The 16,879-nt window shown below is 41.6% G+C and overlaps 1 protein-coding gene across 2 annotated transcripts in view; it reads right to left on the minus strand.

Annotated features, from left to right (window-relative positions):
• The window catches only part of SOX5 (SRY-box transcription factor 5), a 611,216-nt gene that overhangs the window by 317,404 nt on the left and 276,933 nt on the right, over positions 1–16,879 (minus strand). For both annotated transcript variants that reach the window (XM_053977622.1, XM_053977623.1), the window contains exon 4: positions 11,671–11,831. The gene's annotated coding sequence lies outside the window, so the exon portion shown is untranslated. The remainder of the gene's footprint in view (positions 1–11,670; positions 11,832–16,879) is intronic.

Here is a 16,879-nt window from a genome sequence, read left to right on the forward strand (position 1 = left end):
AACTGCTCAGATGTGATGATCTTCAATGTCCAAACAGCAACCAACATAAAATTTAATTCAAGCTACACTACAGGGCATGTTTTCAGCATTTTTTTTTTTTTTTTTGGGTGGGGTGGGGGGGATGATGCTTGAGGAATTAACTGCAAAACTCCCATTATTAATAGAAGTCACACAGTTAAATCCCCACAACCTATAAGGAAAATATTACCTTACGTTTCTCTCTGGTATCACTCCTGATCTGTGCTGACAGCACTCTCATCATGAATAACATTATGTCAGGCTGCCCAATGATTCCTGAAACTGTCAACAATGTTTAAAATCAAGTTCTCCAAACTTTTTAAAAGTTAATAATCTTCACTCTGGAAGCATAAAAGTTGAATGCAATAGAAAATGTGCAGATTCACAGCAAGTTTTATTGACTTGCTGGCCAAAGACTTCATCTAGCTGCTGAAACATTTACATACGACAAAGCACTATCTATAGAAAGGATGGCCTTAAAGGCCAGAATATACATGAGATGGCAGGAAGAGTTGACAAAGTGTGGAGAATAGTGCACAGTGTACTTGACTTTTACACTAAATTATAAAAGCCTTCAGTCAATCCAATGTCTGCAATCAGCCTAGTTTAGGGAATTTCACCGTAACACCATGTACAAGCACAGCTGAGAAGGAAAACCTCTTGAGAAATCTTAATTTCCTTGTCTTCTTCTGTTGCAATCTGACTTAAAATGCCACATTTTTCAAAGCATGAAAAGCCACCAGTCCTTCAATTTCCCTCAATTTATTTATTTTTTTTAATTACTACTCATCAATGTGATGAGAAGTTTCAGAGCAAAAGCCGGAAGAAAGAGCAATCAACGTGCTCTTTACTAGTTGAAAGTGTAAATTTTCTTTACTAGTGCCCCCTAGGCAAGTCCATAGGGGCACTAGAAAAGAAAATACCTTTCTTTCTGAAACGCAGCCAATCAACTTTGCATTTTTAAATGGCTCAATTACAAATAAATGCATATATAAATTGTTTCAAATTGAGTTCCTGATAAATGTTGTACACACTTTAAACACCTGTGTTTAACATCATTTTCTTGTTAATTTTGCACTTCCCTTTTGTTGTCTGAAGGGGTGTTTTCAGCAATAATGACATTAACTTGTACTCCAGACCCCTGAACTATTGACCTACGCATAGCCAAGATTGCAGGGGTTGATCCAAACTGAACTGACTTTCTGAATCTTCTATTAGCCTTCATTACTCACAAATCTTCCAGTCTGTGCTTCTCTCAAAGCTCCAACTCTTTCAATCAAGTGATCACATTAGATCATGTTGGGATTCACCTTTAAAATTTGAAATTTACTGTTAATGCCCAGCTGAATGCACTGAAGGAGTCCAGAAACAAAAAGTCAAAGAAAAAAAAAGATGCGGGAATCATTATTTTATAACACCAAGACTATTATGCCAAGCTCGCATTTTGGGGTTTAATTTATTATTTTCAAATTTTACTTGCTGGCAACACTACTATTTTACTCTCTGGACTGTTGAACCAAAGCATTTAACAAAGCAACCAGCAAAATCCCTGTGCACTGGACTGAAGTCCTCTTCAAAGATCTCCAGCATATGTTTTTTTTAAGAAATAGAGGGTGTATCTGTCAGCTTCTCTCAAGAGCTAATAGGGAACAGTTCCATTTGCAGAGGAAAGCACAGTTTTTCTACTGGTTCCATATTAACCTGGGAAAGCCTTTAAACCATGGATATTTCCTCAAAATCTGTTTCTACTGGTCTTTTTGACTTTTGAAGGAGCAGAAAGGGGATGAAGTAGAATGGAGAAACAGTCTCATGGAATGCCCACATGATAGGGCTTTTCTTAAGGAAAGCTCTTATCTGTAAAAACTTTATTCAGTCATGAGGATCTAAACATAGGTCCCTGCTCACAGAGAAAATATAAACAACACACAAAAGCCCTCTCATTTTGGGACTGGGTAACCATGGATAAAATAAAGCAAGGAAGAAGTAAAAGTGGTCAGAAACTGTTTGCTTTCAAGTCCTTTCAAGTGCCCCCAGTCAAGCCATTGATGTGGTGTGGCCCAGAAAGGGATAAAGAAAAAGGAGAGATCTACAGCTCATTTGTATATTCGTATGTTGAACAGTGCTGCCTTAGACTGGACGTGCTGCCTAAGGAACAGGAGGATTTTCTCTCTCTTTTCCTCCCTCCTTTCTCCTCCGTGGCCAGAAGCCAGAGAGCTGTACTGGTGAGAGGAGGTCACTCACGAGCACCACGTGCTCTGATAGCCAACATGCACCAATAATTTTGTCATCTCAGGGGATCCAGCCACAATGTGCATCTCCCATGTTTGCCAAAAAATGCACTGATGTTCAATCCTGTACCAGGTAAATTCCCTCCATCAAACAGATACATTTGACACAATCCTGAGATGTGACTGAAATCCAGCCTAGGCTGTTCAGCAGTGCAATTACAATAAAGGAAAGAATGATAAATATGTAGAAAAAAATAGTGGGAGTGAGGGTGATACAGCACTGGACTGGGTGCTTAGAAATGGAACAAGATCCTGAACAACCTGAATTAACTTCCAGCTGGAGCTCCTTTGAGTGAATGGTTGAACCAGATAGTTTTCAAAGGGTTCATTCCAACATAAATCCTGACTCTTAAGTGTGGTTTAAATGGCCAAACTGCCCACTGCTAGTGGCTAGTTGAGGGTTCCTTATGTGGCAAACATTTGCCATGCATCCCATTCTCCCAGGGAAATTTCTCATTAAGGTGAAAGAGAAGGTAAAATTGTTTAAAGTGCCAAACCATAAAACATGAACTACTGTAACTTGTCCCTCCAAGTCCCTCCCTCACACCTCCTCAAAGTCCTATATGACAAATAATTACCAATTCTTAGAATAAACACAGATCTTCATACTTCCAATGATTATTCAGAAATTATTTTGGTACAGGAGCAGGTTTGCAAAGACAAAATTCATTCAGGGGTTGCTTCAAGCTCTGCTTGAATGTTTATAACAACTTTTATGCAATCTGACATTCCAAAAAGAACTGACAGTAATGGTCTGGAAACACAGGGAAACCATTACAGAATGGAGAAAAAAGAGTTTCAAAAGAAACGGAATTTAAGAGCTAAATTTCTTTAACTGGCTCTGATAAGGGACTGGCTGAACAGAAACCCTTTGAGGAGCTTTCAGACTAACAAGATGACATTCTGCATTGCTCCAAAATGCAACACAAAAGTTGGGATGTGAGGCTAAAGAAATATTCCCCTCTGGCTTTTATTTTGTCAGATTTGATGGAGCCAAGCAGACTTTCCCCCGCTTAGCAATGAAGATGGAAAGGCCTTCCAGGGAAGCACTAGAGTCTCCAGGAGAAAGGACCTGGAGCTTCCTCTCTGGAAACCTGTCCCCATCCCGTGCTCCAGGCTGCTGTTAGGGGGGCAGCATCCACTGGAGCCACAGCTTGTGAGGCTGCAAGGCTGCACTGCACAGCATCTCACCTTCACCATCTCAAAAAAAGCAGCTGGCTGAGGCATTAAGAAATCTTAGCTGTAAATCAGGTTGATCTAGGCATTTATACAGTATTGCAGGTCATGGCAGCAGTGCCAGGACATCAGAGGAGTCTTCCCTGGGATAGCAGATCTCTTCCTCCTCAAAAGTACAAAACAGATCTAAATGTGTCCTTCGAAGTGCATACCAAGACATTGTTGTAATAACAATAAATGACAGAATTGACCATAAATGCTCCACCCTTTATGCTGGGGTTGAAGCAGACATTGACCTTTCCTGAAGCTTTAACAATTCTCTGTGAATATTCTTCCACATCTGTAGCTTCAGCATTCAGTAAAGCTCTTGGTCACCCTGGAAATGTTTTCCTTTTTTTTCTTTCCTTGATAATTCTTAGCTGGAGATAATGCTCTTTGGTGACCAAATGCATACGTAGCACACCCCAGGAGGAGTAATATGACTTATTTATGTTATGATGTGTGTTTAACAAGTGATGGGCCCTATTATTTGTCCACACCCCATCACTTTTCCACAAAATGCAAGAACAACGTAGAGCAATAAAAGTTACTAAATTCCCACTCTCCACCCATCTTTAAGAACAGGAAGGCCAACTCTAGAATCTCCTCAAATTATAAGGTAGTTCAAAGTAACATTTTTAATGTGTTATGTGGAGTAATTCTGGTTCTTTCTAATAATGGGTGAAGATTTCTACCCCTCTGTCCCTTACAATTTTGGAGCATTCTAAATTTCTGGTTTCTTCAGAATTAACACTGCTACTAAAATAGAAAATTGCCATTTAAAAAACTTGCAAAATATTCCTCTTCCTTTCTTTATACTGCTAAGAGTCTCTGATTGATACCTCACTCTACAAATCTTTCCCTCACACAGTGCCAGTTTTGTACTGGGGGTAGTGTCCTTCTCATTTTTGCACACAGATAACATTTTTCCTCCCTCACCTCATTCTGTGGCGTTGCAGAATTACTGTGGACATTCTCCTCAGAGCTTGGAAAACTGGGCTAATTGTCTGTGAGGTGACAACTGCTCCATCCACACATCTGCAAAACATCTCAGCAAGTCGCTCCAATTAACAAAGTCTAGTATGTTTGATTTAATTCTCATTTGAGAGTTCTTCTCAGAAGAACTCGTTCAGGTGTACCCAACAAGGCATGCACTAAAACAGAATAGGTAAGGATTAAATGTCCTGCATATACCCAGAGCCCTGCACCTCAAGCTCTTCCTAAAACACTAATTAATTAATTAAGACTCAAGTTATTCTCCATGGTGGAGAAATATAGCTTTGCCTACTTGATGTAGGTCAAGGTCCAAGGCAGAAATAAGCCAAGTTAATTGGCCAAGATCCAACAGAAAGCACGTGGCAGAACTGGAAATTCAACTATGACTCACTTCCAATTTGTCTCACATTCCCCACCCAAAAAATCAGTTGGTACCTTCATTCATTCCCTCCTCCTGAACACTTGTAATTTTGTAACTTGATGACCATCATTTCCAGTTAGAGTAAGCAACACATTGCTGAAGCAGCTTGTAGAATCTTCTTTAGAGGAAGAAAATATAAGTACAGTACTTCAGAGCAATGCAGAGTAAGAGGTTTAGGGTTGTTAACCTGATACTTGCTCTGATTTGATCAGCACAGTCCAGGTTTGGAAAGCTCAGACAAGCTAAAATTGGTAACTTTGATATTTTTGTGACTTTATGTCATCATCCATAACACTACTGTATAGTAAAACATTATATATGATGACACAACACCTGGAGAAAGCATTGTGCTTATCAAAAAGGCTGTGGGTTTAGCCAATTCAGTTCAAGACCTCGTGAGCATTTCTGAGCTCTTAGCCAGGCTCTATCAGCTCTGGTTATTACCTCCGTCCTTTTTCTGGCAAGCTGCTCCAAAACAAGAAGCAAATAATGTGGCTGCATTCTCTGCACTATGCAAAAGCCACACAAGGGTTTAATAGTTTGATGCACAGCGAGGAAGATACAGGTCACTGTTGTATGTTATGGCACGACCTTGCGAAGGTAACCAAAAAGAAATTTAAAATAACGATTTAAAAAAAAAAAAAAAAAAAAAAAAGCTTTGCCTTCACAGACCTGTGCCTTTTGTGTGAAGGCAGCTCTAAAACATGTGTCAGGGAAGCCACAATAATGAAAGAAAGTGGAAGAAAAGTTGTCTGTGTCTCTAAGAAAATCCCCATCACATCTACAGTAGACGCTCCGAGGCAGCGACTGTTTAGTCCGAAGTTTAAACCGACTCTTTAAATTCAGCATCTCTGGGGCCTGGCTGCTTAATAAAGACTACAGGGTGTTGAGAAGCACAGTATATTATTTCATTAAGTGCTTTTTCGGAGAAGGGGATTTAGAAGTAAAACTGCTGGCTTTGTGTGGCAAGGTTATGACCTTTGACAACTTTAGAGCTTATCTCTTTCATCTTCCCACTCCCCCGAGACCCCGAACTTGTGGAGGGATGGAAACGGGTAAGCCGGGGCCAGACAGAGTCCGGCATTGTTGTGGGGCTGCCTCCTCTCCCTCTCCCTCTTTCCCCTTCTCTTTCTCTCTGCCTCTCCCTCTCTCTCTCTTTTTTTCCCCCCTAAACAAAACAGATCTGAACTGAGCCAAGGAAACAAAAATGTATTGTTCCTCGCAGATGGAAGCGAGTGTCGCCTAGGTAACCAGATTAATCTCCTTTTTCTCTCCCTTCCTCTCTTGTAGTGCGGTAATCGGTGGGCTCTTTTCACAAAAAAGCCAGCCTCAAAGCTGGGGCTCTAACTAGGTTCCTAATTAGCTGCAATTTACAATGAAGACAACATGATGAGATAATAGAAATTTGCAAAATAATGACATACCTCAGCAAAATATTCCTCCTCCTAAGAACCATTTTTATACAAAAACAATAAAGAGGGCCCTTCTAAAGCAAAGCTGGAAAATGGTGGTGTATTATGTGACACAGAACATTATTGTTCGCCTCTTGTTCCCCCAATCAACAGCTTATTGTTTGGCATCTTAAATAAAAATGACTCAAATACAGGCCACATAATGATCTCCATTGCGCTAATACACTGTATATACAGAGTAGTCAAAAATGTACCCAAGCCAAGGCCAGTGGGGCTGGTAAAGTAGCAGGGCCCAGAAAGGTAATTTACAATACAATGCACTAACTATTATTGCTGGCCTTAATCACACGTATCTCCCTGATTTCTGTCAGGATGCGCTCCGACATCAAAAAAGGGCACTTGAGCGGGGGGCAGCCAGTTAATGAAATATGATGGCTCGCATTTGTTTTCATGTGGTGGTTGGCTCAAATGAGGCAGCTCCAGACTGTTAGCCAACAGTCTTCCCTTGTGCGACATCAAAGGCTCCCATTGATGGCAGAGAGGGAGGGCGCGGGCAGGGGGATCGCGGGGAGACAGCGCCGAGGGAGGAGCGCTGGGCAGCTCAAAGGACCATTAAATCCTAATCTCTACCTTATGTCCCAAAGAGGGGAGCGGGGAAGCAGAGCGGGCTGGGGCCGACCTGATTCCCCAGTTCCAAGGGGAGGAGTGTCAGCACCTCCGCGTGCGGCGCGGGACGGGCACGGCCCGTGGACAGGGCGTGGGGCTGCACAAGGCTGGCTGGTCGCTGCAGACGTGGGGAGTACACCAAACTCAGGGCAGCTTTGATCTCAACAGAAAGATTTCATAAATAGCAACGGATTGCCTAAAACTATCAGGAAGAGCAGCAGCATCAAAAGTCACTCCTTATTTGATCTGTGGGCTCATCAGTGTTGATCGGTGCGGCTGCAAATGCCGATGACCTGCAGGTCTTCGAGGACTGTCCCTCAAAGAAGTGCAACTATGGCCACTTTGGACAAAGATGGAAAAGCGTTATCATGTACCCTGACTTGGTCTTTTGGTTCCTGAGAATGGCAAGAAGCCTAATTTCCTTCACAGAGTAATTGAAAGGATTGAGTAATGTCATATTACACAGAGCAAGCCAAGAGCTGAAAACTACTGACAGGATACAGTGGCTCTAGCAAGGTCCTGCAAGACAGTTTGCAGCAAGGGTTAACCATTTCAAGAACCACTTTAATTCCACTGCCATCTGTTTATACAAGTTCTTTCATCTTTCAGGATCTCAAAGCGCTAAATGTATTGTAAGTTTGTTGAGGAGAGCCACTGAATACATCAATGCTGAATATTATGCTGTGCAAGAATGAGGAAAAGAAGATTTTAGAAGTACCCCAAATATACCACTTTGAATGACCACTGCCATGAGGTTTAAACAGGACACAGGGCAGACCAGGCTTTGGGGTTTGAGATATTATTCAAAACACTCACATAAGAAACATATTGATCCTGAGAGCCTTTAGAAGTGCAATGTGACACCTTTAAATCAACAGCAGTGAACATTCAATAATATAAAGAAAATAATATAAAGAAAAATATATACAATAATATAAAGAAAAAAAATAAGGATGCAGGTTTAAGACACAGAACAGCACTGAAAATAGATTTCAATTTTGGAATTGGGTCTGCTGTAAACAAACACAAACTGGTCTGCAAGGATTTCTAGGAAAAAGAGAACAAGGTGGACAAATGTGAAGCATTCAGTCTTTAAATAGAAATAAACAGTAAGTAATAGATGGCCAGATCCTTGTGTGTTAATCCTATTTTCTCCATGCAAAGTGTGATTCAGCTGCAGAATAAGGTGTCATTTAATGTAACAGCATCAAAACTGCTTCTGAAAAACAAAATAATGTGTAAGGTACTTGAACTGCTTGTCAGGCAGCCCTACTCCAACTAATGCTGAGCATCTTCTCATCCCATTGACTTCTCCCAGCACGGGAGCTGGCAATCTACCAGAAGTATGCTGACACACAGGATCAGGCAGCACCTAAGAAAAGAGCAGGAAAGTGCAGAAAATGGCTTTGAACCTGTGAACCCAGTTCAGTGTAAATCCCATGTTGACATTACTGATCACAGAAGTCACTAGTGCTTCTTTGCACCAACTGAAAGCTAGATCTAAAGATTTGTGTGTTAGCTTGTTTTTTTTTGTTTCCACCTACTATATATGTTTCTATGGAAGGCTAAATATAGCCTGATCCTTTCAGGCTCATCTGAAAAAGCAGAACCAGTTTAAAATTTAGATTTCTAAACACAGAAATAAGCTTTTTACCTGGCACATTCTTCTCCTTTGGAGCTTACACCATTGTTTTGCTTAATCTATCTACAGATTTTATCATTGCATGCTTAGATAATCCTGTGTGGAACAGCCTGCACACACCAAGAATTCAGAGAAGTGGGAACAGTGTTGTTGCCCTGTATACCCCATGCCAGAGTCAGAACAGCAGCTCTGTATCTGCAGCCTGGTATGACTAACACCAGCTCACCATTTTACACAGAAAACATTAGCTCTTCCAGCTCCTTGGATGGATGAAACAACTCAGTGAGAGTCAGTTCCCCACAATTACAGAGCTCTATCTGAATGGAATTCAATTGGTTTTCCGTACATTCAGCATCTGAAGGTTTGGGAGCCTAAATATTAACCTTTTCTCCACAACAATCCTATCCAAAGCACTGCACCATAGGAAGTCAAAACACTGGGCATAAACCACAATATGAATCCTGTTATTCTTTTCCTTCTTTTTCTTTCTTTCTTTTTTTTTTTTTTTTTTTAAGTTAACAGAACTGTTTGTGTAAATAAACGTTGCAAAGCTGGACACTCAGTGTGTTTTCTTTTCTAGCATCCCAAGTGTCTAGCACAGACTGTGTTACCCAGGATCTGTCTGAGATCATCTACACCACTCCCCTGGAATAGCACCTGCGCCCTTGTGGCCTTGAATGGCTCTCACAATACAAATTTACAAATGGCTTTTGAAAATTACTCAAACATGAGCAAAATCTGCTGCGACACAACTGCCTTGCCTTTATTTTATTATGATTATTACCACTCCCAGGCTTTGGGGAGCTTTGTGTGTGTCAGCACATTTCTTTAGCATCTCTGATAGCCTTCAATCTTCCTGCCTTTTATACCTTTGAACCAGTTGCAAACGGCAAGAAAAACTACATAAACAATGGGTTCACTCAGGACACAAGGAAATCCATGCATCTAACTGAAGTTTAATGCTCTCCAACTCTATTCCTCCTTCTTTTGCCCCTGCCCCCCCAGGGGAGGTGGGAGGCATGGTTTAAATCAATAACCAAAGGCTTCAGTTTTACAAACCCTTGAGCCATTACAGCTCTGAGTCCTTGGTGCACCAGCCCCAGCCTCCCCCACCCCTGCACACACACGCACACACACGCACACACACACACACACACACGTAACACATATGGAAAAGAAACGCTCACAGCCTGGCATTAGCAATGTTCATTCAGTGCTCTTTACTTAAAGGAAAAAACAATTAAGTGAAACCTTGAAGTAATCTCATTCTGCCTATTTAGCCTCTTCATCCCTCAATGTGTGGTTAGTAAGTGTTGCAATCAGGGGCTAAGGCCTGCTATCATTCGGCCTTAATTAAAAAAGACACAAGCAGTGGAGCTGTGAATTAGAAATGTAACAACGCACTACCCCTGATTAATTCGAGGCTCATGTTGGATTAATAACTCCAAACAAAGAACAAAAGGAAATTGTTATGCGAATTGCAGTCCTCCCAGGCCAGACAAAGGTCAAATCACAGGATTTCAATTTCATCCGGAGTCGCTTAATCAACTCCCTCGGAAGGAAGACCATATGCAGCCCTGAAAGCTACCCATTGTAGTCGTGTTGTCACTGGACCTGAGAGACAGCACAGAGATAATCCCAGCTATTCCCCATCTTTTCTCCTTCTTGTCTGTTCCTTTTCTTTTCCTTTTTTCTTTTCCTTTCCCCCCCCACCACCCCCCCATTATGACAAAAGCCCTTCATTATGGCTAATGATTAAGGAATAATCTGAAGCCAGGACAGGATAGTATCTGTGGGAAAGTGGCTTTTGTGGCTGCTGCTGCCTCATGGCAGCATCCTGGCTCTTACTCCCCATGCAGCTGCAGAGGTAGCTTCTCATTTTGGGGGGGTCTTCTCTGGCAGCAGCAGAAGCCACAAGCCACTGTGTTTCATTCCACACCACACAGTCACTTACCCCCGGACTTGGGGGTGTGAAACATGATGTTTGGGACACACTCAGTGTGCTGCCTACATCTTAATGCAGAGGCCTTTTGGGGATGTTAGCTGAGGAAGAAGGTTATCACAAGTCTGAAACCCCATCTCCAACCAAAACTAAGCCACAAAGAATAAAATCCCATATTTTCTTGCTGCTGACACCCCCAGTGAAATGCTGATGGAGGAGAACAGCCCTCAGTTTGCATGATCCTGGATATAGTGTCCTTCCAGCGAGCAGGAACAGGGCATGTCCCCCTGCTCCCACGGAACATGACTTCTCAAGTAACTCACATGGCAGAGCATTTTATATGGACTGCACAGTTATTCTGTGTAAAGAAAAAAGGATCTACTTAGGAATCTGGCACCTCATGCCAAGAGCAAGCCTATAGAAATTAAAAAAGAGCAAGAAAGAAGCTTCAGGGGGTTCATTCCCACCCTCAGTGCCTTCTGGAAGGGCTCTGCCCATCAGCTCAGTAACACCAGCTTGCCAAACAGCTGCCAGCAGCTGGCCCAGCCTGGATGGGCAGGTACTCTCTCAGCTAGATCCCCTATTGTTTGTACACATTTCAAAAGGCAAGCTGGAATATCTCAGGGTTTTATTCATTGAGAGTTTTGTTGTATGTTCTGTAACGAGAACACAGTTTGGGACCAAATTTACTGTCTCCAGGAATGGGCTCCAGCAAGAGGCCAAGAGCAAACAGCACTCCCCACCTTGATGTAGACCTCTTGCTTAACTCCCAACAAATCTCTCCTGATTTACATGGAAATGAGATAAAGACTCAACCAACAGTTCTCTTCTAATCTTAAATTCTGGTTCAAATAATAATCTGTGTATGAAGTCCTTGGTGTAGGATTGCTGACAAATGCACCAGGACTCTCTGACCTGACTTTACCAAGAGATACCTTAAAGCCCAACAAAACCACACAAAACCTGGCACTGCATCAGTAGTTTCCAAACCTTCAGGCACTGAAGAACAGGAGATATGACTGGGATATTAAAACACCTTGGGGAATGCAGATTTTGTGGAAATCTCTTACCTGTGCTAGGTGCTGGAATAAAATTGCAGGTCACTCGGTGAACTCAAAAGAAGATCCTGTTCTGGCTTTCAGCTTGGGATCATCTCCATTCAATTCTGTTGCAAGCTACACTTGGTCCTCTTGCCAAGGGGCTTCTCACACAATTGCTGCCTCTGAATTAGCTGTTGGAAGGGAAGAAGCAGTTTGTGAATTGCCCAATTCTGAAGCCCTTTCCTTCTCAGAAATATTCCAGTTTTAAATATTAACCCAATGCATGACTATTCAACTTCTCCGATGCTTTCCTTTTAAGTATCTGTACTCTCTTGCTTTACATATTGATTTCTTAGCATGCAACCAAAAATTAAGATGAAATACCTACTGTGCCATGGAAAAAGAGAGTCATATACTCAGAACGTTATTAAATCCAAATTACATGGAATGCAAACTCTGTTAGAAATGAATCTTTCAAGCATTCCACCAGCTCCAAAATGTATTCAAAAATAATTTTTGAAATCTGTTACTATTAGAAGCTCAGCAACAAATTAACTTACATGCACTACCAGCTATTTTAGCTACTTCCACTCTTCAGCATGAAAGTAAAATGAAAGTTTTAAGTATGCAGCTCCAAAAGTTTAGCCCATGTATTCATCTGTCAAAGAAGGAAACCTGTGCACATATCCTAGTAAGAACAGCAGGATGACAAGATTTCCCTTCCCATTCATGTTGAAAGCCAGTTTAGCTTGCAGCCTTCAGTCTAACGGGAGAAAGACTGGTCACACATTTCTCACACATTTCTAATTACTAAGGAGCAAATCAGTTTCTTCTCCAAGAGTGAAAGAATCACAGAACCATTTAGGTTGGAAAAAACCTCTGAGATCATCAAGTCCAACCTTTGATCACCACTTCGGCAACTTGACGATGGCATTAAGTACCACATGCAGTCATTTCTTGAACGCCTCCAGGGACGTTGACTCTACCACCTCCTTGGGCACTTGGGCAGTCCATTCCAATGTTTAACAACCCTTTCTGTCAAGAAATTCCTCCTGATGTCCAACCTGGACCTCCCTTGGTGTAGCTTAAGGCCACGTCCTCTTGTCCTGTCACTGTTGCCTGGGAGAAGAGGCTGACCCCCATCTGGCTGTACTTTCCTGTCAGGGAGCTTAAAGAGTGATAAAGTCCCTCTGAGCCTCCTTTTCTCCAGGATAAACAACCCCAGCTCCTTCAGCAGCTCCTCACAGGACTTACTCCCTAGATAGCACACACTCAGGAATTCTTTAAGCTGTCACTCCACAGTGCTAGTCCCCAGGTCCATGAGATGACATTACTCCTCTCAACATAGACATGCACCTCTCACTTACTGGCCAATTGTGTGCAAATAAACAAAAGACAAAAGCTGATGTGCTAAAAAATAGCTCACCACAGAGATGAAATACATCCACTGCTATTGTAATGCTATCAAAAAAAAAAAAAAAAATAAAGGCACTTAGGACAGTTCTCTTCTGCTTTCTACAGAAGACGACAGTCAGGGGCATCTGCTCTCTCCCAGCCCAAATGCCAGCACAGGCCGGGTATGCAAAGGTTCCTACAGCCTGCATCACATTGATAACCTACAAATCTGCTGAGGATGAGGAGGAAAAGAATGTATTTAAGTGGCTGCAGATCCAACCAACCCCACTACTAAGTTTGGCACACGCGTGCTGAGTCTTGAAATCAAACTTTGCCCGTCTTCACAGCTCCTGGAAACACTGTGGCCAAAAACAACTTCCAAGGAGCTCCACTGGATGGGACAGACATAGCCTAAAACATTCCTCATGCCACACTGAGCACAACTACCTCCCTCTCTGACACAGCAACACGGGGTCAGGTGGGACGACAAGGCAAGCCCTGGGTAAGCTGCACCTGGGGAGCAGCAGGCTGCCCTAAATTCCCATGCAATCCCCCAAAACTGAGCGTGCTTTGGAGCCCATCCCACTCTCCTTGCTCCTCTCAGCTATCTCTAAAGCCTTACGGATTTTTATAAATCCCAAAGCATCAACAACAGGCAAGCACTGAGAGCTGCCCTCAGCTTGACTTGCTCTTTTCTTTGTGGCAATAATCTCAGAGCTGTGTACCTGTATCTTTAAGGAAATACACCAACAAATTTCCCTGATTTTACTTGACATTTTTCTTATCCTTTCCCTTTACGTAGGAGCTGCCTCTTTCTCTTCCTTTCCACTCAAACAAGCCACCAGTGAGAAACATTCCTCCTCTGTAGCTCTTACCAAGTGTGAAAGAGCTTTCACATATCTTTACCTCACTGACCCTTCATCTCTTTTCAAATCACAGATAAGAAACAACATTTTCTTATCTTGCTAAGAACTGGGAACACTTTCCACTTCTATTACAGTGCTTGCCACCCCTATTAAACACTCTAAGAGTCTGCATGAAAAAAAATTATGCATAAATATGGTAGTTCTCTGATAGATTCCAAGCAACCAGTTTTTCAGTGGCTAGTACTCCAAACTGTACTGCAAGCAAGCAGCTGTGTCAAAAGATTAAATACGATAGGATGTGCAGAGAAAACCAGTTATGTCAAGCCCATTTGTCTCTCCCAAAGAAAACCAAGCCAACCAACCAAACAAAATGTGGGTTCTTCTATTCACCTTACCAAAATGCCACTTCCACTAGAAAGATAAAATCACGGCACAGCAAATTAGGTTTTACACCTGGATAATTTTTCCAAAGAAGTCCAGCACCTTTGTTTAAGCTCAACTTAAAGGACTGCACACCATTTCTAAGTGTTGCTGGGTAGCTGCTGCTCTCCCTTTTAGAGGTGGCTGCTCCTCAGTACTTGGCATTAAGCAGGGCAAGACATAATTTCCTTGAAAGATACAGCTTTCAATCCAAGACACAAAAATATTTCATGAAACACTTTTTTTTTTTTTCCTTTTCATTTTTGGCCAGCTTTAATGGTAATTATGGGGATTGCCAATTATTGTTATAAATCTAGAAACACTGCAGTAACTTCCTTGTAGAAGAATTTATAATATACTTTAACAAAGTTATCAGGAATCTTATCTAATTCTTCATTACTATGATGAGATATTACATAAAGGAGACTAAGAGTCTATTCATGTTGTAGAAGCCTGGAAAGAGGTTCCAGAAGCTTAAAAGAGCTGGATCCCATAAATAATTTCACCTTTGCCTTTTTTTTTTTTTCTAATTTTCTTGTGAAATCTGTCTCCTTTGCTTTGATGCCTTTGATTGAAAGGCATTGTGTAAATGACTCACATTTGCACAGCTCTGAAACACGAACATCAACAAAAGCCAAAACATACAGTTTGGTGTAGTTGCCTGCTGACTAAACACTTTTCCTTGTATCTCCCTTTGCTTGGAGGGTAAATTGTTAGTTTCAAAGCTGAATGACTGCTTCAGTGAGTTGGGTAGCAGACTATTGGTACAGTGTGATAATTAAGGGATCTTAGTTCTTAAACAATGCTGATAAAACAGAAATCCCTCTCTCTTTTTTCTGGATTACCTTTAGAACTGAAATCAGAGCACGTAAAATGAATAATAATTTGCACCTTCTGTGAATGATAAAAGATTGAATCAAATTTTAACTAGAGTCTATTTGTAAATCCCTCAGGATGACATAATTACTATTCAACACATACCTTAATTAGCTGTACACATCTATTTCAACATATTTAACAGGTTTAAACAGCTTCTATTGTCTGTTGAATGGATGTTCCACTCTTATCAAAATGGAAACTATTCTGAATTTTCTAAACTGGAGGAACTTTGCTCACAGAAGTTAAGAAATTATCTGGAAATTACTATTCCTATAGTCAAATAGTTTTTGGTTGGATTTGTTTGGGTTTTTTATTCATTTTTAAAGTTGTATCAAATTCACCAGTGGTACAAAGAATTGACAATGCGCTGATGTAAATCATTGTTGCTGCTGCTTCTTTCCTTTTGATGAAAAAAGGTCATAGTTGCATTGTCTGGTGAAAAGAAAAATCTATTCAAACTTTAGCATAGAATTTGCAATTAAAAACAGGCTAGACAAGGACATGATTTCTTCTCCTGGTTTGGATTACAGCTTGGCCTCACCTCTAGAAAGCACCACTGCTTTCATTGCTCCATCATGGATCAGAAAGAGGCTGAAATTTGGCAAGCCGTGCCTTCAGGTACAACTGAAGAATTAGCATTTGAGCACTTGGTGCTCATGTTGTGTAACAGCAGGTCCCTGCTCAGCTGCAGAGGCTGTTCCTAAAACCAGTGGGATCTGCAGAGCAACAAGCTTTGGTCACACATGCAGCTACCATGAGCTGAGGCTTGGTGCAGACCATGAGCACAACCTAAAATCAGAGAAGCCCAGAATCTTACAGATTGGAAAGGACCCCGAAGGTCATTGAGTCCAACCACTACCCTAACACTGCCAGGCCCACCACTGTACCACGTTCCAAAGTGCCACATCCACCCTTCTTTTAAGTATCTCCAGAGATGCTCAAGTAAATGGGAATGACAGTGGTGGTGCACAGACATTTGCACGTGGTATCTTTTCGTATTTTGTCAAACTGCCCCAACTGAGATTAAAATGTTTGCTTAAATATTTATTTCATACTCTGTGCCACTTGGCTTCTGTTCTCCTAAAAGTATAATGCTAAAGGCAGCTGACTCTTCAGACAACTCACTGCTCCCAGACCCAAGTCCAAATGAAGATAATCAACACCCAGGGAAATGATGGAGGCTGAGCTGGGGAGAGGAAAAGCAGGACTACAAGTGCTTTGCTCTCACAGACACCTTTTTTTACTGGTTTTACTGGGATCACAGAGAAGCCAAGACCTCCATAGTCACAGTAAGGGATCACTGCCAGGACCCAAGAGTCCAGGGAAAGACCAAGCACACTGCTCTGGCAGAGGAGAAACTAAACAACTTGAGGAGAAGGTCTGAAAGATACTTTCGGTGCTACCCCTCCCAACTACCCAAAAGTCATCAGACCAGACTTAAAGTCCTAAGATTTACCATAAACAATAATGCTTGGAAACATAGCAACTAACAAGCCCCCTAAACCATTGCCTTCCAATGCATCTGAGATCCTTTTATCTTTCTCTTACTTCTCTAGGCTGCCCCCATGTAATATTTTCAAGCTTTCCACTGCAATTCCTTGTGGCAAAAATGTATTTTTTACTTGTAAGTGGAGGTAGAGATTCTTTCACATTCATGTTATCTCATAACAGGGCTTTGC

The sequence above is a fragment of the Vidua macroura genome, chromosome 5 (genome assembly GCF_024509145.1).
Source record: "Vidua macroura isolate BioBank_ID:100142 chromosome 5, ASM2450914v1, whole genome shotgun sequence".
NCBI classification, from domain to species: Eukaryota; Metazoa; Chordata; class Aves; order Passeriformes; family Viduidae; genus Vidua; species Vidua macroura.